General features: G+C 48.8%; 1 long non-coding RNA gene across 2 annotated transcripts in view; it reads left to right on the forward strand.

Moving 5' to 3' along the window:
- The first annotated feature begins 694 nt into the window (after window positions 1-694).
- The window catches only part of LOC103668572, a 100,756-nt gene continuing 74,122 nt past the window's right edge, over window positions 695-27,328 (forward strand). For both annotated transcript variants that reach the window (XR_570087.2, XR_570089.2), the window contains exons 1-5: window positions 695-1,104; window positions 6,760-6,832; window positions 19,117-19,229; window positions 19,419-19,521; window positions 20,197-20,345. This is a non-coding gene — a long non-coding RNA (uncharacterized LOC103668572). The remainder of the gene's footprint in view (window positions 1,105-6,759; window positions 6,833-19,116; window positions 19,230-19,418; window positions 19,522-20,196; window positions 20,346-27,328) is intronic.

Raw genomic sequence — 27,328 nt, forward strand, 5'->3', positions numbered from 1 at the left:
TACCTTCTATCCCTTTGTGTTTGAGGTGAACATGAAGGAAGTCTCCAGAAAAAGTCTAAGAGAAATCTCTTTGGTCGGCTTGGGTAGAGAATAAGAAGCAGAGAGCTCTGGAGTCTGCTGAAGACAGAGGAGGAAGGGGGGGAGAACGAGTTTTCTGCGTTCATGCCTTGGCTTTCCATTTCTGGACAAATTACGAAATAAGAGGAAAGGATGTTCTCCCATTTTCTAGAGCAATAAAATCTGGAATGAGTCAGAGGTGACACAGAGTCCGAGCTCCCTCATTTTTCAGATGAGAAAGGAAAAGACAGAGGGGAATAATACAGAAGAGAAGCATACAAAATTTGTGAATACCTGTGTTGTGGGTTATTTTCTTACACCTCATCCCATTAAATCCTTGTAACTGTCAACAAGGTCGATGATGTTCTTCCCATTTCACTGATGAGATAAGAGGCTTGGGGAAGTTAAGCAAGTGACACCCAGCTAGCAAACAGCTAGGACTTGAACCCTGGTCTTCCATGCTTCTTCCATACCTCATTTAGGGTTTTAGAATAAATCTCCCACCTTTCCCTCACGGGGCTCTACCTCTCAAAACTCTGTCTTTGAAACCTGCTAGAATTCATGGGGGGTGTTTAGGGTGGGGTAGGGAGAGGGTAGAGGCATTATCTCTTTACCGTTTCCAGGCTGGGTACTGAGATCCAGGAGAGATAGCTCCAGGTCCCACAGAGCTCTGTTGTCAAACCTGCCATTATGAGCTTAATTAAATTAATATTCTTGTGTGAAGGGCTGCTGGGTGCAGGGCTCCGTGAGGCTCATCGACTTGCACATAGAAGGGAAAGTTTTCTGTGCTCCCTCTCCCGAGGCTGCATGAAAAATGCATGACAGAAGTCAGATTGTGAGTGCTTGTGGCAATGGCATCTTCGTGCAATTAAACCTTCTTAAAAGTTTCTCCTCTCTCCCCCCCTTCCCTAGCTGCATGCGGGAAACAATGCAAACTCAAGAGTTTCTAAAGTGAGATGGGCCGAGTTTTAACCCACCCAGCCTGGCCTGCAAAGCGTCCTGAAGACCGGACACCCACCACGGAAGCACTATCTGAGAAGTTTCAAGGTGAGTACATTCAAGTAAGAACAATGCTTGAGTAGAGGAATAGTCGGTCAAGGACAAGAGGAGGAAGCAGGACGACAAGAGCCCTCTCTTGGGTGCTACTTGGAAGATGGGGCGCATGGCATCCCTGTCCACAAGCTGATCGTGGGGATCCATGAGAGAATGTGCACAGAACACCCAGGGCTGGCTGATGGTAAATGCTGGCAAATGCTCAGTGAATGCTTTTATTAATGATACCTAGTGCTGTTCATTGCTTACGATATGCCAGTCACTGTGCTGAAGCCCGATTAACCAGTCGAATCCTCATAGCAGCCCTCTGAGATATATATGCATATCTGTATCTCTCTATATAATTATCATAGTACATGGGATGGTTATTTCCCCTAAGATACAGCCTACTCAGTACCTATGGATGTGCCTTTATTTGGAAAGTTTTTGTTGATAGAGCGAAGTTCAGATCTTGAGGCGAGATCATCCTGGGTTCTCCGGGTGGGCCCTACATCCAACGACAGGTGTCCTTACAAGAGGTGAAGACACACAGACAGAGGCTGGAGGAACACAGCTCCCAGCCAAGGAGCAGCTGCAAGAGGCAATTAGACATTCTCCCCTAGAGCCTTCGGAGGGAGCACCACCCTGCAAACACCTTGATTTCAGATTTCGGGCCTCCAGAACTGGGAGAGAATACATTTCTGTTGTTGTAAGCCGTTCAGTTTGTGCAACTTTGTTACAACAGCCCTAGGAAACCGAACACATTTATCCTCGTCCCACGTTTACTGATGAACAGATTCGGGCGCAGAGAAGTTAAGTAATTCCATAGTCACACACCTGGAAAACAAGAAATCTGGCGGCGGAAACCAGGCAGTCTGGCTCACGGGGAGACAGAGGATCCCGGGAAGCTGAAGGTGTAGACACGCGGTGCACGTCTGTCCGGGTCACTTAACCTCTCTGGGATCGGATCATATCCTCTATAAATAGTGATTGATTGATTGATTGATTGCCTACTGGCTGGGGGACGCCAAAGAAGGGTTGATGAAGTATGGCCTGAGGGCCAAGAATGGTTTTTGCATTTTAAATGGTTTAGTTAATAGCTTTTATTTTACTTCTTGGTCTGTAAGCTTATATTGTTCCCTATAGGACTTTTTTCAAAAGTTTGCCAGCGTTTGGGGCACCTGCGTGGCCCAGTCAGTTAAGTGTCTGCCTTTGGCTCAGGCATGATCTCAGGGTCCTGGGATGGAGCCCCCTGTCGGGCTCCCTGCTCAGTGGGGAGTCTGTTTCTCCCTTTCCCTCTGCTCCTCCCCCACCCTCTATCTCTCTCAAATAAATAAATAAATAAATAAATAAATAAATAAATAAATAAATAAATAAAATCTTTAAAAAAAAAAGTTTGCCAGCCCTTGTTCTAAAGAATGAGGGATAGTAGTATCTTCCATGCAAACAGTGGTTGGTGGATTACTTTTACTCATCAACTTAGCACACATTTATTGGGCATCTAGTGACTGTCAGGAACTCGTGAAGGAGCTTGGGAAGCAAAGATGACAGCCCAGTGTGGGGGCAGCGTGGAAGCGTGTCTACGAGAACGTGCCAACGCTGTTACTGATGTGGGTGCAGAGTGTTGTGGGGGCAGGAACAGGGGACCCCAGAGTGGGGCCTTCAAAGGAGGGGATTGCATTTTTGGCATCATTAGGGCCCGCATCCTGAGACAGCATGGGTCTCTGCCCAGGACAGAAGCTCTACAAACTTCCGTTGAAGAAGCAAAGAATGGACTTCACCTGCTGGACTCAGACAAGTCTTCCCCTCAAGAGTTGTGTTCTGAACTCATCTTAAAGGATCAGTAAGAGAAAACAAGAGTGATGGGTACTCCTGGCCCTGGGAACATTCTTGTCGAAGTCTTGACTGCAAGAGAGGGCATGAAGCATTTGAAGACCTGTGTGTAGCTTGGTTTGTCTCCCAGGGATGATGCCACAGGGCCAGATGCAAGACAGGATGGCCTGCAGCCCGATCCCAGAGGGCCCTCAGCTGGGCCAGAGCTGTGTGGAGCCCTGTTCCCACTGCCTCCTCCTTAGGACTCTCCTGTGCCACCCTCCACCATCCCTCACTCCCTCCCAGCCTCACATGGGCTTCTGTGAATAGTCACATTCCTTCCAGCCCTTGAAACTGTTCGTATGTTTTTCTCTACCTGAAAATTTCTCTCTGCCCACACATATATATTATATATCCAAATAGGTACTTTTTTTTTTTTTTTTAGTTGAACACATTCTCCCTTAGATCCTGAATGGAAGGTTGCTTTCTCAGGGAGGCCATCCCTGACCTCACCCCAGATGAGAGCAGTTCTCCCTGATCTACCTGCTCATGTTTTTATCTGTATCCACATCTGTACCCACATGTATATCCACATCCGCATCCATGGTCTATGTACCATTCACACCTCCACCTCACTGCACACCATCCCCTGTGACGCTTACCACTCTTGTCCTTAGTTACACACGTGGGTGTACTGTCATCTGGCTCATTATTGTCTCCCCCACTAAACCATAGTCTCCATGGTGGCATTCGTCCACTGGGGCTGCCGTAACGGAGCCCCACAGGCTGTGTGGCTTCGAGAATGGGAATGTATTTTCCCACAGTCCCGGAGGCTGGGAGGCTGAGGTCCAGGGCTCACGGGGTTGACTCCTGAGCCTCCCTCCCTGGCCTGCAAGTGTGACTTCACATCATCTTATGGGTCCATGTCCTAATCTCCCCTTCTCCTGAGGATCCTGGTTACAGTGGATGTGGCCCCTGTCTCCGGACACAGTCTCATTCTGAAGCAGTGGACTTCAACATAGGAATTTAGGGGGTGGGAGCACTGTTTGGCTCATACCAGATGGTCTCTCAAGAGGTGACTGTGGAATGTATGGGGCATTGGCTGTGGGGACCAGCGAAGACTGTGGGTGTGGGACAGACTCTAGGAGCAGGTGAACGGACCCTGTGACTAGATGCCAGGGCTGAGGGCCGTGGGGACGTGGGACAGGTTTGGTGTCACTCTCACCACGTGGAACCACCTCGAGCGTGCTCACTGCACCTGTGCGGGGACCGAGGAGGTGTGTCACCTGCTTCCAGGGTCCCAATTCACAGGAACGCTCGCTTGTAGCTTTGACGGTTCTAGCAAGGCAGATACCCCTCCCCACTACCCCTCCCCTCCTTCCCCCTTCTCTTTCTTTCTTTCTTTTTTTTTTTTTAAAGATTTTATTTATTTATTTGACAGAGATAGAGACAGCCAGCGAGAGAGGGAACACAAGTAGGGGGAGTGGGAGAGGAAGAAGCAGGCTCATAGCAGAGGAGCCTGATGTGGGGCTCGATCCCAGAATGCCAGGATCACGCCCTGAGCCGAAGGCAGACGCTTAACTGCTGTGCCACCCAGGCGCCCCCCCCTTCTCTTTCTTAAAATGAGAGACGATTACCTGCTGGTAGTTCATCGCAAGCCACTAAGGGTGAAGCTGTTGGGCTCCAGAGCGTTTTATTCCAGGAGAACAGGAGGATGGAGGATGAATGCCAGGGAACATGCGTTTATGGGATTTAAGTAAGAGGTAACTAGACCCTAAAATTTAGACCTCAGAGCAGAGGCAAGGAATCCGAACTCAGAGGCTGTCACAGCCGAGCTAAGACTTTCAGTCATATCTTGTTAGGCCTAATCTTACTTTCCCCGATCACATTGGAGTCTACACGAGCTGACTCAGAAATGTGGGCACTGCAAGGTGGAGATTAGGAGCGGCGCTGAATGGCATATTCACCTTTCACAAGCTTTGCTGCTCCAGACGCTTATAAAATAATTTTCGCCTTTATCTAAAGGCAGAAGGGCTTTTCTCCCCCCAGCTAGTGTTCTGGCTTTTTTTTTTTTTTTTTTAAACTCTCTCCAACCTAATACAATCCTCAGCACAGCACCGGCCTGTGTAATCGGAGCTATGCAGGCTGCTGTCGGAGCTCGCTTCCAGGGCCGCACCACAGCAGCGCGGCGGAGGAAGGGATCAGACTTTGGGAAGTAATGATGTCTCACCCGCCAGCTGGCTCCCGGAGGTCATACCCTGACTGAGCAGCTCCTGCCCTGCGTGCACCCCCAGAAAAGAAGTCTGGCTTATTTACGATTTTCGAAAGTTAGACCTTTTCAAAGAGGTGCCCCAGGCAAAACATCCTTCCTTCCCCATCGCTTGGAAACGAATGACTCTCCTCGGAAAGTTTTGACAGTCAGGGTTGTTCCGACAGCTGAGGTGGGTTGCTGGGGGCCAGGCTGGCACACAGCCCGCAGAGGTAGCTGGGCCACACGCGGCTGGCTGGGGGATGCCTGCCTCTCTGACGCAACAGGTTGGATTGCTGGAGTGGAAACGGGACTGTGGGCAAGAGGCCCTGAGCTGGAAAAGAACAGGGTGTCCTGTTCTAGAAGCCAGATTAGGGGTGGGGTTGGCGTGGGGGCTTCTGACCTCTTTGAATTCATATGACGCTGATAGTATGACGAAGTCTGAGGCTTAAAAGAAGACAAAATGACCCTCCCGGCACACACACAGCATCCCATGGATCCTGGGGATGATGACAGTGGGTAAACCATTTTATGCAACTGGTCCACAGCTAGGTGGTTGGAAACAATCCAACATACCTCTATCCAGTTCCAAGTAAAGATGGCGGGGAGTGGAGAGGGAGGAGGAAGACGGGTCAAGGGTTGTGACGTCCTTTCTCACTAAGGATGTTGCAAATCCTCACTCTCAGCTCCACTGGGGAGCCCCACACATCTCCTGAAGTTAAGCCTTCATTTCTCTGTGCACGTACTATGGTCCCTGGTCCCTGAGACGTGCTCGGTCATTCTCTGTACGCTTGGGTCAATAAAAAAATTTTTCCTCCATTAACACAGGCTGTGACTATTGACAAATTAAACTCAAGCCTCTGATTTTTCCAAGAGATGAATGACTCCAGTGACAGCCAGATGACAGGTCGCAACTAGGAACATGACTATATTATTATAGTAAAGAGCTCCTGTCCTACAGGTAGAGTTCCCCTGTACCTTGTCTGCAGGTGCAGTGGCAGAGACTATGCTTGCTTTCAAGAGCACCTGGTCAGAAGTTGTCTCTCCACTTAAATACAAATAGGCACATCCAGAGATCTATTTTTGTGTGTACAGAGCTTTCTTTATACATACAGTCAAAAGCATACTGCTTGAATTTGTTTGCATTGCTTTTCCCCTTGACGGTATGTCTGAGACATCTTTTTATGTCAGTGCATCCAGACCTATCACATTCTAATATTGGAGAGCCTGACTATCTAACCGACTTCTCCTGATGGACATTTAAGTTGTTTCCAATTTTTAGAATGGATCTACTTTGAATGTGTTTTTTTTTTTTTTTTGGCACTTACGTGAGTTTCTCTCAAAGGTGAAATATAGAAGCAGTTTGCTGGGTCACAGATATAAGCATACTAAAGTTTTTATATCTATAGAATCTGAAATTTCTTCCCCAGTGGAATGACCGATGTCTACCTTCCTCCTCCCAGTACCGTTTGAGACTACCCATTTCCAACAACCCACCAATACTTGGAATTATCGAACTTTTAAGTTCTGAGGATCTGTAGTTTTAAGGGATGTGACTGAGGGTTTTCCAAAGACTGCCCTGGGTAAAGGCCTCCCACTTGTTTCTACAGAATGTCCTGGAACGGAGAATGTGTTGAGAACATCTCCCCGCCGTGGCCATGCTGGATTCTGTACCTCCTTCTGGTGAGTCATTGACATCATCTGTGCCGGGGATGGGCTGTCTTCACAGATCTCCTGAGAAGAGACCCGTGGGCCTTATCTGATATGGAGGTGGAGGGAAGGCATCCGTATATCACACCTTTGCAAGAATATCCGTGTTGCTGCCCACGCCGTGTTTCCCAAAACTGGCTGGTCTTTGGAATCACCCAAGAAACTTAAAACAAAAACAGAACAAGCAAATAACAAAAAACTCCTTCCTATTCCCAGACATTGATCGGGACACACAGAATCAGTTTTAGAGATAGGCCAAAGGGATCTGTACTTTCAACAGCTCCCCATGCGATTCTGGTGCCGCTGGTTGGTGAATGGCCACACTGAGAGTTACTGCTATAAGCGATAGTGTAATGTTTGTGACAGTGCGTTATATAACATGCATGAAGCAGGGGTACTTTGCAGCCAGGAATCCCAGGGTTCAATTCCCTGGTCAGCCTGTGCCCAGGTCGGTGGCCTTGGGTGGGTCCCTCACCCCCTAAATGTCTAGTGGTGGTCCAGGGAGTTGTGGTTGATGTCAGGTGTGAAGCGCTGGTTTAAAGCCAGCCATCCAAATGAAAATAGGGTCAAAGCAGAACAAATCATGCAGTTCTAGCCTGTTTCCATGGTATCCCTTCTCCAAACTGAGGCTCTGGTAAATTATCTCCCCTGTCATTCCACCATCTGCAGAATCTGAACCAGGATGAAAAAGCATTCTGGTCTCCAAGTAACAGATGTAGATTCAGATCTACCGAGTTGAGAGGTGAGCTTCTGTGGCAGGCAGGCGGGAGCACGAGGAGGCGAGGACCCCGCACAGAGTATGCCACCTGGTGATGAATCGACAACACGTGGAGTCTGATAGGCCATGGTTGTTCTAAGCTCTTATCAGCGACTTTGGGACTTGATAGCACGATGTCCCCATCTGTGAGATGGGTTGACAGTGACGACGCTGGAGTGTAGTTGGCAGGATTGAAGTCGATAATTCATTTAAACACAGTATCTGGTATAAAACGTGTGGTGATTATTACGACGACAACATGGGGGTCGACCTTTGGCAACTCTCTGGAAGTACATCGAAGAGAAAAGGAAACCCATGTAGGATAGGCTGGCTGCATTTTGGGGAAAAGGTTAGAACTAAGCTTGGGGTGAGTTTGTAAGCAGGACTGTACCGGCCTCCTAGGGCTGCTGTGACAACTGACCACACACTCAGTGGCTTAAAACCACACACATTTATGATCTTATAGGTGCTGTGCCTGGATGCACCATGAGAACAGGGATTATTTATTTAGGGATGGGTTGGGGTTTGGAAAATCTTTCTGGTGAAGGTAAAAGCATTCTCTGAGCCACAAAGGATGACAAGGAAGTAATCTGGTTAGGAAGAACAAAAGAACGGTCTTTTGTTCTTCCTCCCTGGCTCCCCCTAAACCATCAGGTCTGCTTACTCACCCCGTGACTACCTGGGCACCTGCCCAGCAGGCAAAGTAACACGAGGACTCCTCCTGTCTCAGAAACCTGGTCTCCTGCCATTGCACAGGATCTAAGAAATACTTTTTGGACCCTAGGCTTGGAGAGCCACCTCAGAAGCATGCACTGCAGATGGAAAAAGAAATATAACAGCAACGGCTTTCAAGCCTTCCTGCCTTCTAGATGGAGGTGGCTCGGGGGCAGAGGCTGTGTGTAATTCCTCCGTAAGCCCCACGGAGAGACGCTTTAGTCTTTACAGCGGTGTGTGCTCACGGGCTCTAGAACCAGACCGTGCTTAAATCCCCGCTCTGCCACTTACTGGCTGTGCTGTTGTGGGTACCTGGCTTGGGCCACTCTGGGTTTCACTTTCCTCGTCTGTAAAATGAGGCTCATGGCAGGATGCTCACCATTAGGTTGTCGATGAGGATTTGGCAAGTTCAAATGGATTGATCGCTTAGACCCTAATGCCCGCAATGTAATAAAACTCAGTGCTTACTGGCTGTTGCTGCTACCCACCGTTTCTGCCACAGAATAGATGCTCAGCAAATGAGAAATGAGCAAGGTGTGTGTGTGTGGGGGGGGGGTTGCTCATAGACTAATGAGACAACACGACCGTAAGATAACATCCTCATTTTTCAGATATGGAAATAGACTCAAAGAGGTCAAGTGGCTCACCTCAGGTCACAGAAGGAATTAATAGGGTTCAATCCTATGCTGGAATTTATGTATCTGGACTTTTAGGCCAAGATGATCTGGCATAGAAGAGAGGAGAAGAAATTGGGGGTGTCGTGAAGGGCTTGGGGGATGGGATTGTGGGGTATACACAGCCCCCCGCCCGTCTCCACACAACACCCCAGCAGGCACCAGGAACCACCCACCACCCCTCGACTAATGAGGCCACAGGAACCTAGAATCCTAAAATTCCCATGACCCTGAGAGTCAGGCAAGGTACTTCCCCAGGGCACTCATGCTTTGCCCTAAGGAAAACACCCAAAACTGAGTGAGGCTCCTTTTGAGAGTCCCAGAGGGCTTGAAGGAAAAAAAAAAAAAGGAAAATTTATGGAAGTCACAAGCAGCCCTTGGAGTTCGGCCACATGGCAGGGAAGAGCACAACTGCCTTTTCTTCTCTTGGCAAAGGGAGAGAAGGAAAGCCGTGGTCTGCTCAGGGTAGGACACGGAGCAAGGTGACCGACCAGCCTTCCCCAACTTTAACAGTCATTGGATTCAAGACTCAATCTCCTCATTTCCAGGGTGTGGAGAAGAGCTCATTCCTCCCACCTCTCCCCTTTCCTGAGTGATAGCAGTAGCAATCTCCAGAAGCTGGTACTTTCCAAGGTCAGAGACCCAGCCCTGGGTGCCCCTGGGAAAAGGTCTTCAGAAAAGTTGAAATGAAAAGTACACTTTGGGCATGTTTTGTTTTCAGAGCTCAGGAAAGCCCAGAGCTGCCTGATTCACGTGCCCTCTTAAGACCATATTATTCTGTGATTTCTTGAGCTTCCAGAGATTTGAAATGTTTTATCACCCACCCAGTCCTGACCACACTCCTTATAGTGGTATGGTGGCTCTGTGACCATCTGCACAGCACTGAGTGTATGAACTGGAACTGGTCCATCCAAGCAGCCCTCTGTGAACAGTCCAACGAGAGGGCACACGTTGGAGCCAGAGGGACCCTCGCCTGGGCGACATGTATGGATGTTGAAAAATAGTTGTTGTATTTTTTTCTGCTGGGACTGATAAAACGGGGGTTATGGAGTCACCTCTCCAGCGCCTGGCCACAGTTCTTCCAAGGAACATGGATAAGCAAAGAGGAAGGATGGATGGGGAGGAAATGCCTTGCAGATGGTGAGCCATCATTCCAGGCTTTGAGGCCCTGCTCCCTGTTTCTTCCAGTTTGGCAGCTCCCCCAGTACTTCGTCAGGCTAGGTAAACAAAATTCTCCTTTTGGGATGAACCTCGTTTGAGCTGCGTTTTTGTCATTTGCCCCTGGAATGTATTGGCCTGGCCAGTTGTCATGGCTGATGAGTCTGGGCATGACTCGATTTCCGCCAGTCTCTGTGCTCTCATATGCTCCAGTCACCAGTGCGCTGAACTTTCTCAGGTCTCTCCTTAGTCTGGCCAAGTCCAGCTCGGCTCTCAGTGATCACTTTGCTCTTAGGCCCCCGAGACGTTTCCTCCGGGTGGGGTCCTGCCCGCCTTGCCCAGCACACTATACTCCTGTCTCACGGCAATGGCAGCTTCTCTGTCCCCTTTGCTTTCTCTTGCTCTAAAGCACAAAATCCTTAATGGATTGTGATTGCACCGCCAGCTCTCTGTACGATGCTGACATCTGATGGGGGCTGAGCGCCCCCCATGTGCAGGGTGGAGGGAGGGCGGGAGGAACATGGCAGAGAATGACCTCTGGTCCAGCCTCGGCTCCGTGCCTGGAGTAATAGCAGATATTGAGCAACGGTTGGTTTCTCTTCTTTCTCTCATTTGTGTCTGTCTTTATTCACTTTGGTCAGCACAATAACATTATGTAGTAGGGACTGTTGTCTCTGTCTTCTGGAGAAGAGTGAGAGACTTAAAGAAATTATGTCCCTGGGTTGCAGAGCTGGTGCGTGGTAGATCCAGAATTTGATTTTGTGTCTGTGAGGCTTTGTTTTGCTTCTTATAAAAAATGATTCAATGGAACAACAGATGAAGAAGACTTGGCCTCTGTCCTCAAGGAGTGCAGAACTTGCTAGAAGACAGAAGCATGATAAAATGAACCAGGTAGCATGATAGGGGACCACACAGGGAACCCAAGTTCTTGAGGTTGGTACGGAGAACAACAGAGACACCCAGTCAGGATGCAACCCATTTCAGTTTGAGATTTGTTCTGAACTAGCTATCAGGTGATTATGAAGATGTGCAGGACAGAAAGACACCCCTAAAGCTGGAATGAATACACAGAAATGGGAAGAGCCGTCTGCAGGAATAGACTGTACCTCACATTTGCAGGGGGTGGGTGTTAGAAGGAGTTGAAGGGCTCTTCCACCCCAAAGATTGATGATCCGTGAACTGTGGCTCATTTGAGGCTCTCCTTGGACTCTGGGCAGTAAGGCTCAGGTAGGGCAGAGGTGCACGGACTTCTCTGTGGTCAGTCCAGGGAGGCCGGCCGGCCAGAGTCTGCATCCTGGAGGAGAAGGTGGGGCCAGCGGGGGAGGGGAGCATGGTCTTGAGCTGGCTGCTGGGGGTGGGCTTGTGGAAGAAGGCGGGGACGCTCAGGTAGAAGGCCTGGGGCGGCATGCAGGCACTTTGGGGGTTGTGGCAGCTTTTTAATACGCTCTGCAGCTCTGTGCAAGAAGCACTCATTTGCTGCTAATGGCATGGTGCTTAAGCTCCTCTTAACTCTCCTGGAGCTAATCTAGTATGTCTGGCTGTCTATTAGGGATGCTTGTGTGAGTGTGTGTGTGCGCATGTGTGCACGTGTGTTCTCGTGTGTGTGTGTGTGTGTGTGTGTAGGAACATGGTTGGCAGAAACCAGGAGAAATGGGGTGCCAACAGAGCATCATGTGAGGAGAAGAGAGGGTACTTACTTATAGGAAATGAAGCCCATCTGCTGGGTGAGGAACTGCTTTCCAGAAATTCTGTAACGCCCAAGAGTCGTCTAGCCCAGTGCAATATGCCTTCTGTGCCTTCTTCTGTCGAATCCCCCATCGCCCTTAGCGGGAATCATCTTTATTTTACAGGTGAGGAAACTGCCGTTTGGGCTGAGGAGCAGACTCCAGGGGAGTCGTGAGAGATAAGACGAGTGAGATTATACGAGAACTTTAGGGCCAGTGAACGGTTTTGGATTTTCTGCTCAGTGCGGCGGGAGGTGCTGAGGAGTGCAGCGGCGGGTTGACAAAGTGTAGCTCTGGCTGCTGTGTGGTAGTGAAACGGAGCGGGGAAGAGCAGAAGCTGGGAGAACAAAGAGCTACTTAGTGTATTCCCCACGAAGCAAGGAAGCAAGGGAGTGGCTCGGACCAGCCTGGCTGCATGAAGGGGTTTTTGATACATTGTGAAGATAGGCAGCTTATGGAAGGTCCTTCCCGACTGAAGACCACTCTGCAGTTATTCTGGGTGATGTGGGATTGACGATGGGTCAGACTTTGGAGGCCTGACAGTCAGGCATTGTGGCTCCACCCTGAGTCTTGTGCGGATGACACGTGGCCTTCAGTATCCTAGAAGATGCTTCTGTGCCAGGGATCCTTCCAGCTTACAGAGGACCTGACCTTCAAGGATGGAAATTGGCCACACACGAGTATCCTATCTCTTCTCCAGTGCCCTGCAGAGCCCAAACCCTGTCTAGAGCAGGAAGAGCAAGCTCGGAAGAGGCCGTGATGGTTTGGGAGAGCAGTGGAGGAAAAGTCAGCATTGACTGAGCTCCCGCCACGGGCTACATTGGGTCTAGACACTCCCGTACAACTTCGGATTTAATCCTCGCACTCCTCATGAGACTTCGGCGTGCTGAGCCTGGTTCTGTGGTTCAGGAAGCCGAAGCTCAGTGAGTCTCAGGCCGTATGGCAGGTACATGGCACAACTAAGATCTAACTCCAAGTCTGGGGTCAAAGCATGAGTCCTTATTGCAATGTGCTGCGATAGGCCCAGATTACAGCCCCTACCAGGCTCCCATTTCCTCCCTGTGTGTGGCCCAGGTTTAGATGACGTTTACTGACTGAGATCCAGGGTGGTCAGAACTGACACACTGCTCGTCAATACTAATGTGCATTGATGTGGACAGAGTGGTCTTGGAGGCCCATTTTGGGGGGATGCCTAATGGAGGAAAGAAGGGAGGATTGTACCAAGAGCTTGCATGGTTTCAGAATCTCTTGGCAACAGCACTTGGAGGTGCTTGAGATCCTCCCTGGGACAAGGGCAGCGTGGGCTTTCACTGGCCTCAGAAGGGGCAAGAGAGGATGCTCAGAGCAAGTGGTCATGGGCGGCCTGGGAGCAGAGCTCTGGCACATCTCCAATCAGATGTGTGCCCTATGCGGCTTGCAGTCCCTCTCTCTGGAATTACAGGTAATAAGGTAGAGCTGATGTTAATGGTTTATGACACGAATTCATTTTGAGAACTATATGCTTCACCCATTGCTTTTATTTTTCAATTTGGATCTGTTGGGTATTAATAGCTTTGGGGCTGTGTTTTCCATTTTAATCTTGCTTTTTCTCATTTCCAAGTAGATTCCTTCTTTCAATTTACACAAACATTAAACCTCCATTTCCTGCAGCCCCACACTCCCTCTCTCTCATTCTCTCTGCTGACCTTGGGATAAAACTTTTCTTGAATGCATGAACTTGCCTCATTCCAGGCCTACTTTCCCATCCCCACTGGCCACTGCCGCCTTATGCTTTAGCCCCACTTTGCCACTGGTAGCTTCTCAGAGACATGACGATCCTTTGTGCCAGAAGAAAGAGAATTCAAACCAACCGAGGCTGAAGAGACACAGATCTTTAATATCTTACATAGTAAAACGTCTAGAGGTGGACAGTCCTTGGTCTGGTTGATTTGGGGGTCCTATGATCTCAAGGATACAAGTTCTTTTAATCCTTTGTTCTGCCCTTCTTCAAAGTATAGGCCTTTTCCCTTCAGGCTTGTCTCCTCATTCTTGTTAGGAACCCGGAAAGTTTGAGGTACCCTGTCCTCCACAGCTGCATCCTCAGGAAGGAGGGGGTCTTTTTCCTCCTGTCCGTTTCTTATTATGGGCAAAATCTCTTCACCAGAAGCTTCCCCATTGGTTACCACTGGACCACGTGCCTCAGCCCATCATTGGCAGGACCTCGACTGGTCCAGACGACCCCTGACTCATTTCCGAGGGCTGGGGCTGTCTTCTTGGAGCACCTGGTGGGCTGATGTCTGAACAGGAGCAACGGGAAGGATGGCTGTTGTACCAGTAGGGGGTGCTGCAAACGACAGCTCCCCCTTCCCCAGGCACCTTTGTTCGTGCTCTGTGCCCTTCCTGTGGCATCTTCTGCTGCTGCTGCCTCCTGACCTTGAATGCAGGTAATACCTGGCTTATTCCTGGTCGGACTGTAAGATGCAGCACGGGTGCCACATCCTCTGCATGTCCCTGGTTTCTTCGCTTGTCACCGGCACGCCGTAGTGCCCCAGGCATATGTCAGGCACTGCATTTGTAATGCAATCCCTTAAAATCATTTGCTTGTGCCTCTGAACTGGGAGCTCTCTGCGGGTGCCTGCTGGGTCTTGCTTACCTCTGTCACCTCAGGATCTGGCACCCACGGAATGCTCAGTAAAATTGCTGAAGGGACAAATGGCCTTGAGGAAGGGGACATTGAGAGATGTCCTGTCTGTTCCTGCCTCAAGAGACATCTGCCCTAGAGCATTAGGCATCAGGAACAGAGAGATCTTTGGATTCTCCAAACAAGCCAAGCTCTTCCGTGCCCTGGTGTCTTAGCCCGGGTCTGGATATGCTGCCTGCATGGCCTCACCAGGGATCCCGCTCCCACCATGCAGCCATTTTTTTTTTTTTTTTTTTTTGCAAACCACTTCCCTTTTAAGAAGAATCATCTTCTACATGACTAGGTCTGTTCTGGAATTCTTTCCCAAATTTGGACACTCTTTTATGGTCCTATTGTACTTTGTATGTACTTCCATTAACTAAGGAACGTTTTAAAAGCCTTCCCGTGTATTAGGTGATAAAAGAAATGATAAGCCACTTGTCTGTGGTTTGGGGGAGGACGTGGGTTCATGTACTTAGATTCTGAGTGCAACCCAAAACCAAGACCACGATGCCTGTCATTGGGGGTGGTGGCTGCAGAGTGTGCCCCTTTGCACTGTGCACGTCTGGTCACTGTTCCTTCTTCCCCAGTGCTCTCTGAGAACCCTGCAAATAAAGACCGTATCTCGCCCATCCCCAGCTCCCAGCACAAGCTGGGCACACAGTCTATGCTCAGACAGATGGCTGGGGCCTCAGTGAGTGGATATGAAAGCTTTCCTTTGGGAAGAAGGCAGAAGCCATTTGTCCAGAGACGAGGAGGAAGCAGGACTGTGGTGGAAGGGATGCAAAATGGCTAGGAGGGAGAGACTCGAGGGCCTTCCATGCTCTTCCCCCAAAGCACAAGAGCCAGCACCCACAAATAGGCATCTTGTAAAGATCATCTCTCTGCATGTTTGGGGTGGATTAAAAATCAGGGGCTCCAGGGTCTAATCCTGCTTTTGCTGTAGACTCTATGAGTGGCTTTGGGTGAGCTCCTGGAACAAGGGTCTTGATTCTCAGACCATAAAACGCAGGAGGATGAGATGAACGACAGCTTAGGTTCTTAGCACTTAGACATTTTAAAAATAAAGGCAAGAATAAAAATGAGACATTCTGTAGTTCTAGGAACTTCATGCACTTCCTTGGGACCAATCCATGTGGGAGGACAGTCAGGAAGGGTTGTAATTAGTGCCAGGAGAGCAGGCCTGACCCCAGGATGGGGTGCGCCTAGACCTGAGAGAAGTGGGGAGTGCAGGGATCTGGATCCAGGAAGGCTGGGTGTCTAGTTCTTACTCTGTCACTTGAGAGCCATGACCCTTCAATCAACTGTTGAAGCTCTCTAAGCCTCAGTGTTCTCATCTGTGAAATGGGGAGATAGAATCTTCCCTGTAGGGTAGTTACGAGAAAGACGCATGGACCTGGTTCATGGCAACTTCGTCCTCATTGGGAATCTTAAAAGAGAGGAGTCCCTGTTGAGTACAGTTGTCAGGAGGTGGGGTTTGAGATGAAACATGAAAAGTGGACACTGACCCACTAGGTACAGAGAGGTGAGGAAAGAGCCACGTCCAAGGTTAGGGAATGATGACAATGATTGACAACGGCCATATGGCTTACTGCATGTTACATGGTCTCATTTGATTCTCTGAACACCCCTCTAAAGCAAGTGTTATGATTTGTCCCCTTTTACACATTAGAGAGGAAGGTTCAGAGAAGTCAAGTAACTTGCTCGAGGTCACACAGCTAGTATGTGGTTAAGCTGAGATTGGAATGCACATAGATATGTTTCAGAGCTCAGATGTTCTCCTATCTCTGTGAGAGTCTGGGAAAGACCTGGAATACCAGGTCAGCCTCTTTGAACACTTAGTTGGCATGATGTGGTGGCCTTGGTAGGAGAGCAGGGGTTCTCTGGGATGAGAGTTGGGCTCCAGACCCCTTGTCTGAGTGGGGGAAGGGCAGCCCAGCCCTCCCAGCTCCCTCTCTCCTCTGAGAAGCCTCACAATGTCTAGGTTGCCTGATGGCTGAGCCACAGCACTCATGATCCTGGCTGGCAAATTGGAGACACCCTTAATTGGATGCTGAAAAACTCTGCCTGTTGTACAATGGCTCTAGCAGAAGAGTTATAGCTGTTTACTGTAACACACAGACAGTCCCATTAACAAGAATGATGGGAGGCTGCTCCGTGGCATTACTCTTAGCAAAAGACTTGACAAATATGCTTTGTAAATGAAGGCGTTCCAACAGAGAAAACATATAACACTCTCTCTCCCCACCCCCCCACCCCTCCCCCTCCTCGGGACACTTTGCATGTTGAGTCCTTTATACATTATTCAAGGCTCCGTATTCTGACGATGTTCATCAATAGTGGTGCCTATGGCAGGGAGAAGCTTGTATCAACTGACAAATGTAGACAAAGCAGGCTGCTTAACCCAAGAACAGTGGGTCAGAGAACAAACAAGGAAATTGATTGTGCCCGCCATATTTCTGCAGGAGCGGTGGAGTAAATGAACGCCATACGTCACCGCTTATCACATACGGTAGGAGGCGATCGTGAATGGAGCAGCATGGCGTGCTTAAGGAACGCTGATGGATTATTCACAGACAGCTTTTGTTCCAGGCTGGGGTTTGTCTTGTGTACAGAGGGTCTGAAGCATCTGTACGGTGAGAGCCGCTGGAAGCACGCCCTCCCCAGACGCAGGCCTTGGAGGTGGCCTCTGCTGCAGGGTGGAGACGCCCAGTCACGTGGCCACTGGACCTAGGGATGAGTATGCTGGTGGGCCCACTGGACTCTCATGGGTCCCTGTAGGCATACAGGTCTTGTCATTTCTCAGAGGCGAGAGGGTGCAGTGGTTATGCGCCTGGGCTTTGGTGTTTGTTATGTCATCTCCTGGTCTGTCATTTATTAGCGTGTGGACCAGTCAGTGAACGGAGCCTCCGGTATCTTGCCTGGGCCGTGAGGCGCCAGCAGTACCTGCCTCACAGGACTGGGATCCGGATTGAATGCTGGGAGCCTTGGGAACAGAGTGTGGCATCCAGGTCACGCTCCGGAAGTGCTAACTTGTAAGTGTCTTGTGAGGCAGTGAGCTTGCCATTGCTGGAGGTTTTAGGCAGAGGACAGACCACCTGCCGTTCTGGGGGTGATTCTGGGACTATCCAGCATGGTCAGAATGGAGGGTTGGAAATGCTGGCTTTGGAGTCCTGGTGCTGCCGGTTAGCTGTTGGTGGGGCCTTGTCAAGTCTCACGACGTCTGAGATGTACTTTTCTCTTCTGTCAAATGGAAAGATAATGTCTACAAAGCACAGGATGGAGTGTCCTGCCCCTAGATGACCACTGTGACTGGAAGTCATCGATGTTTTCTGAATGAGGAAGGGGGCTGGGGGCAGAGCCTGCCAAACTGTCTTCAGCCCTGAGAGCCCATGGAGCTATGGAGATTTACGATGATTCTCTCAGGACGGTGGCGGAGCCCTCAGATGGGCCTCCCCTTCCTCCCAAGTCACAGGAAGTGAAGAAGAGAATGATAAAATAAAGGTAGAAGGTGTTGAGTACCTGCTGTGCATTAAAGCATCTGCAGTCACATCGGTCAGAGCTCCTAACAATTCCGTCAGTGGTTCTTACCCCCATTATGCCGCCTGCCACCAACAGCAGGAGCCCTCAAGCAGAACGAGGAGGGGAGAGACCCAGGAGAGTCGGTTCCGAGTCTACAGCAGAAGTGACCATGGAAGGTCACTGTCCCCCGTCCCCTGTCCCCTCTCCCCAACTCCACCCCTGCTGGAGAGGTATGCCGAAGTCCTTCCATGGAATGGTCCTTTTTTCCTTGTATCCCTGCTTCAAGCGAGGCTGGATAAGCTCATTGTGCTCCTAGCCAGACATTGATACGATCGTAAAATCTCCCAACTTTCTGGGAGGAAAATTGCCTTTTGCCTTTTTCAGTGAGCTCACGCCTAGAAAGAACCACAGTGATGGAAAAAGGGGGTGCTGGCATTGGGGGCAAGGGCCCAGGGAGGAGGCGCAGGTCTGTTCCTGGCAAGAGTCTGTGCTGGGGTCTTGGGACAGACAGATGGAGGCAGAGGTGGGCTGACAGCCAAGAAAGATGAGTAGATTATTTCAGGCATGCTCTCCTGAAATCTCCAGAACGGAGAAGTGTTCTCCACGGCCACATGGACCACCAACAGACCCACTCTATTTCGTTACCTCGTGGCAGGCAGTTGAGAAGGAATCCTTAATGTAAATTCATTATTTCCCGCATTCCTTCCAGTGCCCATAGGAGGGAAGTGTGATTAACACCCTTTTCACCACCAGGGATGCTCCGAACCTCCCAAGTTCACATGGCCAACAAGTGGCAGATCAAGGACAAGGACCCTTTCCATTGCTCCTGTTTTTCTTCCTGTCTGGAGCAGAGCTGTCCACTGGAAATACAACATGACCCACGAATGTAGGCCATGGAGGAAATTTTGAATTTTGTAGTAGCCATGTTTAAAAAAAAAAAAAAAAGGAAATAGGAAATTAATTTTCTTTAACCCCAGTTACCCAAAAATATTATCTCAGTATTTAAAAAATTATTAATTAGATGGTTTACGGTCGTTCCTTTGCACTAGGTCTTCGAAATCTGGTGTGGACTCCATGCTCGTGGCAAGGTCGCCTCGGACTGGCTGTGTTTCAAGTGCTGGGTGGCTACATGTGGCCAGACTGTGCAGGTCTAGAGGGTAAGGTATGAGCTCACATGTCACCCCCACAAGTCACTTCCTTGAACCCCCTAACCAGAATGGCTTCCCACCCCTATCCTGTGACTTCCATTCCATCATCCTCTAGTTGCCTCTACGGTGCATATCCTTGCCGCTGGTCTTGCTAGTGTTGTATGATTATGTTTATGTTTATTTTTCTTGTCTGTCTCTCCCAGCAGAATGTAAGTCCCCAGAGGTATTTACTGCCAGGCCCCAGCCGTTGAGAGCAGTGCACGGGACACAGGAGGTGCTCAGAAAGCATAGCTGTATGTCAAACAGGTGAGTGGATGGACATCTGAGTGAAGGCACGTCTGAGTCCAAGGCTAATAATAAGGGTGATGTCGGGACCCACCACATCTCCAACCTAGGGAACATCTGCCTTTCCAGTAATTTGTAGGCTGGAGCTTCCTTCTTTCAGGCCCCTTCCTCTGCATTCCAGCATTTTCCAGAAGCAGACGGACTGCTGCCTGTTCTAAGTGCTCCCTGTGCAGATACTTAGAAAAAAAGAAAGATCCAGAGTCTGTGTGTATCTATTCCTCACCTATGCACATTTGCCCGTGCTTATGTCATTTGTAAGGTGGCAGAGCCCTGACATACTATCACAGTCTGGGAGCCAGGGCTGTTTATCAGCTGCTGCCTGCCCCAGCCATTGAATAATTTGGGGCCGCCTGTAAACAGCAATCTACCAGATTCATTAAACCTGACACGTCCAGCCATTTACCATACAGATGAACTCAGGCCAGAATCCTGGGATATGGGATTCTGTACTTCGGGATTCCTGGAGTCACTCTTTGCCCCTCAAGTCCACGATGAAAGGAAGGATACACTTCCTCAGGGGCATGACAGCCTGTGCAATGCAAAGCTTGAGTTAGAGACCTGTCCTACTGTGATTGCAAGGAGCCCTGTGTGCTGACATATATATATATATATATATATAATGTGACTATCTCTTAGCCCAGGAACCTATTCCTGACATGCCTGTCCCCTGCATTGGACCCTGAGCTCTTGATGGGATGGAAACATATCCTGCTCATCTTTGTAACCCCAGCTCCTAGCATCCGACCTGACGCATAATCTGTGTTTTGAAAGAATACATGATCCAGGTGAGTCTGCAAACCATTTATTCATTCACTCATTCATTTGTTTGTTCATTTGTTCGTTCACTCAGAGCTCTTGACTGAGCATCTACTCTGTGCTGAATCCCATCCTATGTGTCTGAGAAAGTCCCCTTGCCCTCTTGGAGCTTACCTGCTAGCGGAGAGTTGAGTGAATTTTGTGATTTCCCCCCCCCTTTTTCCCCAAGAATATCAAAAGTTAATTTTGTCCCTGTGATTACTAACACTGCTATAACTATCTATTTAGCGTAGTGGTGAGAACATGGACTCAGGGGTCTGAGAGTGCTGGGGTCCGATCCTTGCTCTGTTGCTCAGCCCCTGGTCCACTTCTCCATCTGTAAAGGAAGAGGGTGGCAGTCCTCACATCAAAATGTGGTTGGGGGCATCAGACCATGTGCTTGTAAACTGCAGAGGCCTGGGCATCATAAACATGTTTTTGACACTAGGTGGGGCTGTGTTTGGTGGGAGAGAAGACCAAAGAGTGAGTTTGGGGCTGGGCCAAAGGAACCACAGATGGGCCCGGGTGGGAGATTTCTGGAAACTAGAATTGCTGTGTGTGTCTTGGATGATGGTGGGAAGGGGCCAAGGAGGTGCCATGGCAACAGCTGCCCAATTTCTGGTGTTAGGCAATTAACACTTGGACACTACAAAGAAGCAAAGTTGCCAAGAACCAGGACAGCAGGGCCTCTGTGACCAAAAGGAGCCGCAGGAAGAGCCCCTGTCTCCACAGTCCCAGAGACAGTCTTCTGTCCTTGGCTTCTGATGGGGGAAGAAGGAGGGGTGGGACACCCCTGACCATGGCTCAGCTATTTCTCCAGAGTACGTGGATTTCTGGAGCCCTGGTGGGGCTAAGAGGGCTGCCCCAAGATGACAGGGAGGGCAGAGGTCTATGAATGACAGTGCAATGTGGTACTGAATGTTCTGGAGCTTTCTGAAATCTTCATAGCTTGGACTCTGGAGTCAGATCACCCAAGTTGACTTCCTGGCTCTGTCACCTATGGCTGGATGACTCTGGCAAGTCACTTACCCTCAATTGGCCTCCGCTTTCCTCTGTAGAATGGAGATACTATGAACATGCAACTCATGGTGGTTTTGGGAGGGCTGAGATGGGAGAATTTGTGTAAAGCATTCAGAATGGTGCATGGTACATAGCAATCACTCCGTAAGTCCTCTGCAGAGGTCTCTATCCCCCAACCTCTCAGCTCCTTCCTCTTATGTCTCTACCCTCCTCGGTCCTCTCTTTATCCTGAGGCCCTCCTTTGGATTTAGGCCAATGCGTCTCATTGCTATGATTCCCAGAGTGTCTTCAGAGATGTGCGAACACAGGTGGACAAATCTGTATCTTATTAATATGATAACTGCTTACAGCATAGCCTGACTGTGCTTCTGGGCTGTATGCTCCCCCGACTCCCCCCCCCCCCATATCTCTTCAGGTGGAAGGTGGGGGGTGGTGCTGGTGAAGGAGATGAAAGAAAAATCAGGGGAAAATGGGTACTGTAAAATAAATAATTTCAATTCTCTATTTTTATGTACTGTTTATTATTGAGTGTCACACAGTTGTTAACGGCTTTAGTCAAATTAGAATCACAAGTGATATATGTGTGGGTATTTTTTAAATCAGATTATTTTGAAACATCCCACAATTATATTGTAGGGAGAAAAATGTGTATTAGTGCAAGGTTCTCAGGAAGAAAATTCAAGTGAAAGGAATAAACTGATATTTTTTAATTAAGAGAAAACAGCAAGGAAATTAAAAAAAAAAAAAGGGAGCCTGGCACCTTAAAATAAAATGGGATGATAAACTCTTTGCTGGCAAAGTTGCGATTTCTCTGTTGGATTTTGGATCTGGCTTTTATTATTAAGGCTGGTGCTGAAAGCTGGCATTTTGACAGGAACATGGAGCGTTTGTCACTATCTGGGAAAGAGATAGATGTTGAATGACATTTCGGAAGAAATGTATACATTTTGGGTCTAAGTGCTCTCTCTCCTTACCAGGAAAATTCCACTAGCAAATAACTGATTGGTTATCTTGAGTTCCCAATTTCCATGGCTATTTAAGTGAAAACAGAATTAAAAGGGTTTCTTTCTCTCTCTCTCTCTCTCTCTCTCTCTCTCTCTCTCTCTCTCTCTCACCTTTGGGGAAAATGGAAAGATTTCTCCATGGGCAGCATCCTTTCCAGATAAGGGCATCATTCCTGGTTAGAAAGGGTGGAACATTCTTTGTCTCCAGAGGTGAAGTAATTGGGGAGACATAGAATACATCCTTCGAGGAGTAGCTGAAGTCCATGATTAGGGAGATCGTTTCTGTCTCTAAGCCCCAGTTATTAATGCAAATAACTCAGGGGAGGGACATGGCAAAGATGCAAAAGGATGTCAGGAACATCACCCAGGAGACCTGGGTTTCTCCAGTTCTGCTTCTTACTGGCTGTGTGACACTGGGCGAGTCGCTTTCCCTTCCTGCCTTCTTTGTTAAATATAGATGCAGTGTGGGGCACCTGGATGGCTCAGTCAGTTAAGCATCTGCCTTTGGCTCAGGTCATGATCCCAGGGTCCTGGGATAGAGCCCCACATTGGGCTTCCTGCTCAGTGGGGAGTCTGCTTTTCCCTCTCCCTCTGCCTGCTGTTCCCCCTGCTTGTGTGCGCTCACTTTCTTTCTCTGTCAAATAAATAAATAAAATCTTTAAAAAAAATAGATGCAGTGGAAGAGACATTCCCTCCCTCAGCTGTGAGGATCAAGTGTGATGAAATGTGGGGAAAACTCCAGACTGCTCTCCAGAACATGGAGAGAGCTGGATTAGGAAGCTGAGTTCGTGGTCTTGAATGGGCAGGGGAAAGAGCCTGCCGTTATGGGGAGAGACAAACAACGGGATGAGGAAGAGCAGCCTGGAACAGCAGGTGGACTACACCTCCTTCCCAGCAAGTGGAGCCATGGCTGTATATCTATTATAATAAGCTGAGTTCAGCTTTAGTTCCTTCCCTTGCATTTTCCCCCACTGATAGCTGAGACACTCCTTGTGAAGACTGCTGGGTAGGTGTAAGAAGTTACAGACCTACCATAAAGAGGAAGTCACGGGTTCTGCTTAGGGAGGTCAGAGTCCAAGCTCATGGCAGCCTGATTTCAGTGGGTATTCTGCATGGTGGCCACTCGTGACTTTCTGCGCATGGTTTCTCTCTTACTGCATTGGGTTTCTTTCCCCTCAGCCATGGTCTTCTGTAGCTCTGAGGTCGACCAGTAGGAGCTAAAGCCAAAGCTATTGAAACTTGGGGTGGTCCTCCTCACAAAGACAGGAGTCTCCGGGGAAAATATCAAGTGATGATTCAAGCTCTTCTCGAAGGAGAGAGCTTTGGCTCAGGTGTGCGTGAATCACAGAAACTTCCTCTCTTCAATGTACTACTGTCAGAGGTGTTAATATTTTCTGGATTGAATATTTGTGGCAAAAGTCCCCTCAGGATTTTTTTGTCATCACTTCCAACTTGCTGGTGCTAATTCCTGTGTCATGTTTGTGATGACCCTGATGGTGTTGAACTTTTCCTGAGCCCAAGACTCCCCAGAAAACAGTGATGCTGAAGAAACAGCCTTGCTTAGCCTTTTGTTTTCCAGGGAAATGGCTGACCTCCCTCTTGCTTATTCCAAGAGAAGACCCACCTCCACTTTCCTCAGTGACCCAGATATGAGGGTCTCCATACTTCTTCTGGATTCCCACTAGACTTGTGAATGACTTCCATGCCTCCTTGACTCTATAGACACCCCAGTTCCCTTCCTTCCCACTGAGACATCCTCATTAATGAATGGTCTCCCTATTGCAGTAGCCTGCATGAAATCATCTCATTAATTGAGGTTCCCATCAAAGCCATAACAAGCTAGAAGAAAGAAGGTGATGGGGAATTAGCAGGAAAGTCCCTAAAATAAATTGAGCTGGAGGTAGACTAAGGAAGGAACACAAGGAGAATTTGTATGCAGATAGTGGGCATTCAGACCTTCCTCCTTGCAGGCAAAAACCACAGCCATGGCAAAAGGAAGAGAAAGGATGTGCAGTAGTAAAAGATGCCCTTGTTGGCCCATAAGTTTTCTTCTACTTTAATATAATCCCAAATCCTATGATAGATGTCATTCCGGGGTCCTAGACACCAACATGAACACATGCAAAGGCTGGCACAGAGCATCAGACTGGGAATTGTGGAATAGCTCCAAAATGTTTGACTTCTGGAACAACGCCCTTGGATGCTGGCGTTTCTCAAGATTTCATTCTGGGAGCAGGAAATGTCTGGGAGTTTTGCCTCTCACCCCAACGGCAGCTGCCAGTGACTGGTGGGAAAGTACCAAAGTCTAGTGGCTTTGCCTCAAAGCCTGGGGATAATTTTTGGTCCAGAGACAGCCATGGTTGAGGCTGAATTTGGAACGCCCCTTCGTTACCTTCTTTCTCTTCCCTTTGCTGATATCCCCACTTCCTTCTTTTTTTTTTTTTTAAGATTTTATTTATTTATTTGACAGAGAGAGACAGCCAGCAAGAGGGGGAACACAAGCAGGGGGAGTGGGAGAGGAAGAAGCAGGCTTCCAGCGGAGAAGCCTGAAGTGGGGCTCGATCCCAGAATGCTGGGATCACGCCCTGAGCCAAAGGCAGACGCCTAACGACTGCGCCACCCAGGCGCCCCCATCCCCACTTCCTTCTTGGTTGCTCCTGGACTCCTTCCTTGCAGAATCACTTGTATTTAATTCTTGATTCAGGCTCAGCCTCTGAGTGACCAGAGGTAAGACATTCAGTTGACCCATCCTGATAAAGGAAGGATAGAAGAAGAGGGAGGGAGGGAGGAAAGAGGGAGGCCAGCTGTGCTATTACCAGCTGATTCATCTTGCATGTGACTTCTCTGCTTGAGTCTCACCTTCCTCTCGGGAAAGACTATCACTGACTCAAGGTTGGCGCAGTAGTTAAGTAAGGCAATGCTTTTGAGTGGACCACGTATGGCCAGATCAGCTCATTCAAGCACACCATGGCTTTTCAAGAGGAGCCCTGGGTCTTGAGTCTTCTCTAGTGCAAGTTGATTCCAGAATTCCCCCCTTTGTTCCAAAGAGAAGTGTTTACCTACATCTTCTTCCTTCCTCAACTATTAACTGAAGTATAAACTGAAATAGGCAGAAATTGTATCATCTTAATTCAGTAGACTTCAAATTCTCAGGGGCATAAAAATCACTTGGGGTCTTTGTTCAAAAGACAGATTTCCAGATTCCGCCAGGAGATTCCAGTTCAGTGGATATGGAACGGTTCCTACAGTCTACATTCTTAAAAGTTCTGTGAGCCTAGAGCCGATGATCCACAGACCTTGTTTTTAGAGGCATTGCTCCAGTTCAGAGACGAACTCTTGACCAGCGTGCTGCTCACGATCTTTGAAGCTCTAGGACCTGTTTGCTGGTGTGCCTCACAGGCCCTGCTAGCTGTTTCCTGCCCAGGCTGGACCGTCAGGGCTGTTCCCCAGACCCCAGCTGCTCACCCAAGCTCCCGAATGCCTCTCAGCCCACCTTGCCCCATCGGGTTGACACTTCGCTTTGCACACCAATGAACTCATTCATGGATGTCAATGAGCGCTTGTCCATTTAGTACAGAACGAATAGGCCGAGGTTGCAGGGAAACTCTGACATGGCTCAGGCGATCAATCACTGTGAGCTGTGGGGCCACAGGCCCTGGAAGGTGACAGATCCATTATGGCCAATTCAAACCAAGAACGACAAGAAGCCAAAGCCCTTCCTCGTCCGTGGTACCCATGGTAATACCAGAGGTCTCAGCCTCTGGCGTTGACCATGAGTGCTGTCCACCTCTGGTCATGACGTTTGTATTTCCGGTCAATCGTGCCTCAGTCAGTGCATTGGCTCATTATGTTCAGTGCTAACTGCAGCTTGGTCAGCAGTGCTCCCCTGGCCTATCTGAGAGCTCCCCTTCAGGCACCCCATGCCTCAAGTCCCTGGAGCTTCCAATACACAACTCCATCTATACTATCTTGTTGGATGTAGGATGGGTATGGGAGGAAAATGCATTTATTGTTCACAAAACTTTTCTGTCTTCATGCTTCCTCTGAAGAAGCACTGGATTCTGGTCCAGACATCAGCAAACTTTTCTGTGAAGTGCCAGACTGTACATAATTTTGGCTTCAGGGACCAACCAGAGGATATTGGGGCAGTTACTCATCTCTGCCTTTGGAGCATGAAAGCAGCCACAGACAATAGGCAAACACAAGTGGGTGTGGCTGTGTTCTAATAAAACGTTATTTGTAAAAATGGTGGTAGACCGGATTTGGTCCATGGGCAGTTGGTTTGTAATACCTGGTCTAGCCCGTGTTTATCCATCTATATTCCTTTTACAAATATCTGTTGGGCAGCCACAGGTGCCAGGCATCATCCTGGGCACTGGAGGATACAGCAATGGGGCAAGACAGATACCATTCCTTCTTTCCCAGGGCCTATAGCTAAATAGTGGGGAACAGACGATAAATAACTAATAATACAATTAAATGCTTATCTGCTTTTGTTACAAGTGCTCTGAAGGAGAAGTGCATGGGAGTGAGTGGGAGTGAGTAACAGGAGACATGGGGTTTAGGGAGGTGAAAGTGGAGAGGTGAGGCCTCAAGCAGGGAGTAATAGGGATGCTTTCGAGGCAAAATGAATGTGGACATTGGTTGATTCAGGGTAATTGTCACCCAGAGGAGGAAGGAGAGAAGTGTCAGACCCAGGATTTTGTGCTTCTTTCCATGTATTTCATACATTTCCCCAGAAGCCGTGGGACATCTCCGAAGTCTGTTCAGAAAGCAGAGAAGTGATAGGAGTAGATTGAGGCATCACGACGATTTACCTGGCCAGTTTGGAGAACAGAAAGGGGGACAATAATAAATCCAAGATGAACTGGATGGAAAGTTCCTACACTAGTTTATCAATTCTGGTATAACATAAACTCTCGCTTTACCTCTTTTTGGCCAACCTCACC

The sequence above is a fragment of the Ursus maritimus genome, unplaced genomic scaffold (assembly GCF_017311325.1).
Source record: "Ursus maritimus isolate PB19 unplaced genomic scaffold, ASM1731132v1 scaffold_2, whole genome shotgun sequence".
NCBI classification, from domain to species: Eukaryota; Metazoa; Chordata; class Mammalia; order Carnivora; family Ursidae; genus Ursus; species Ursus maritimus.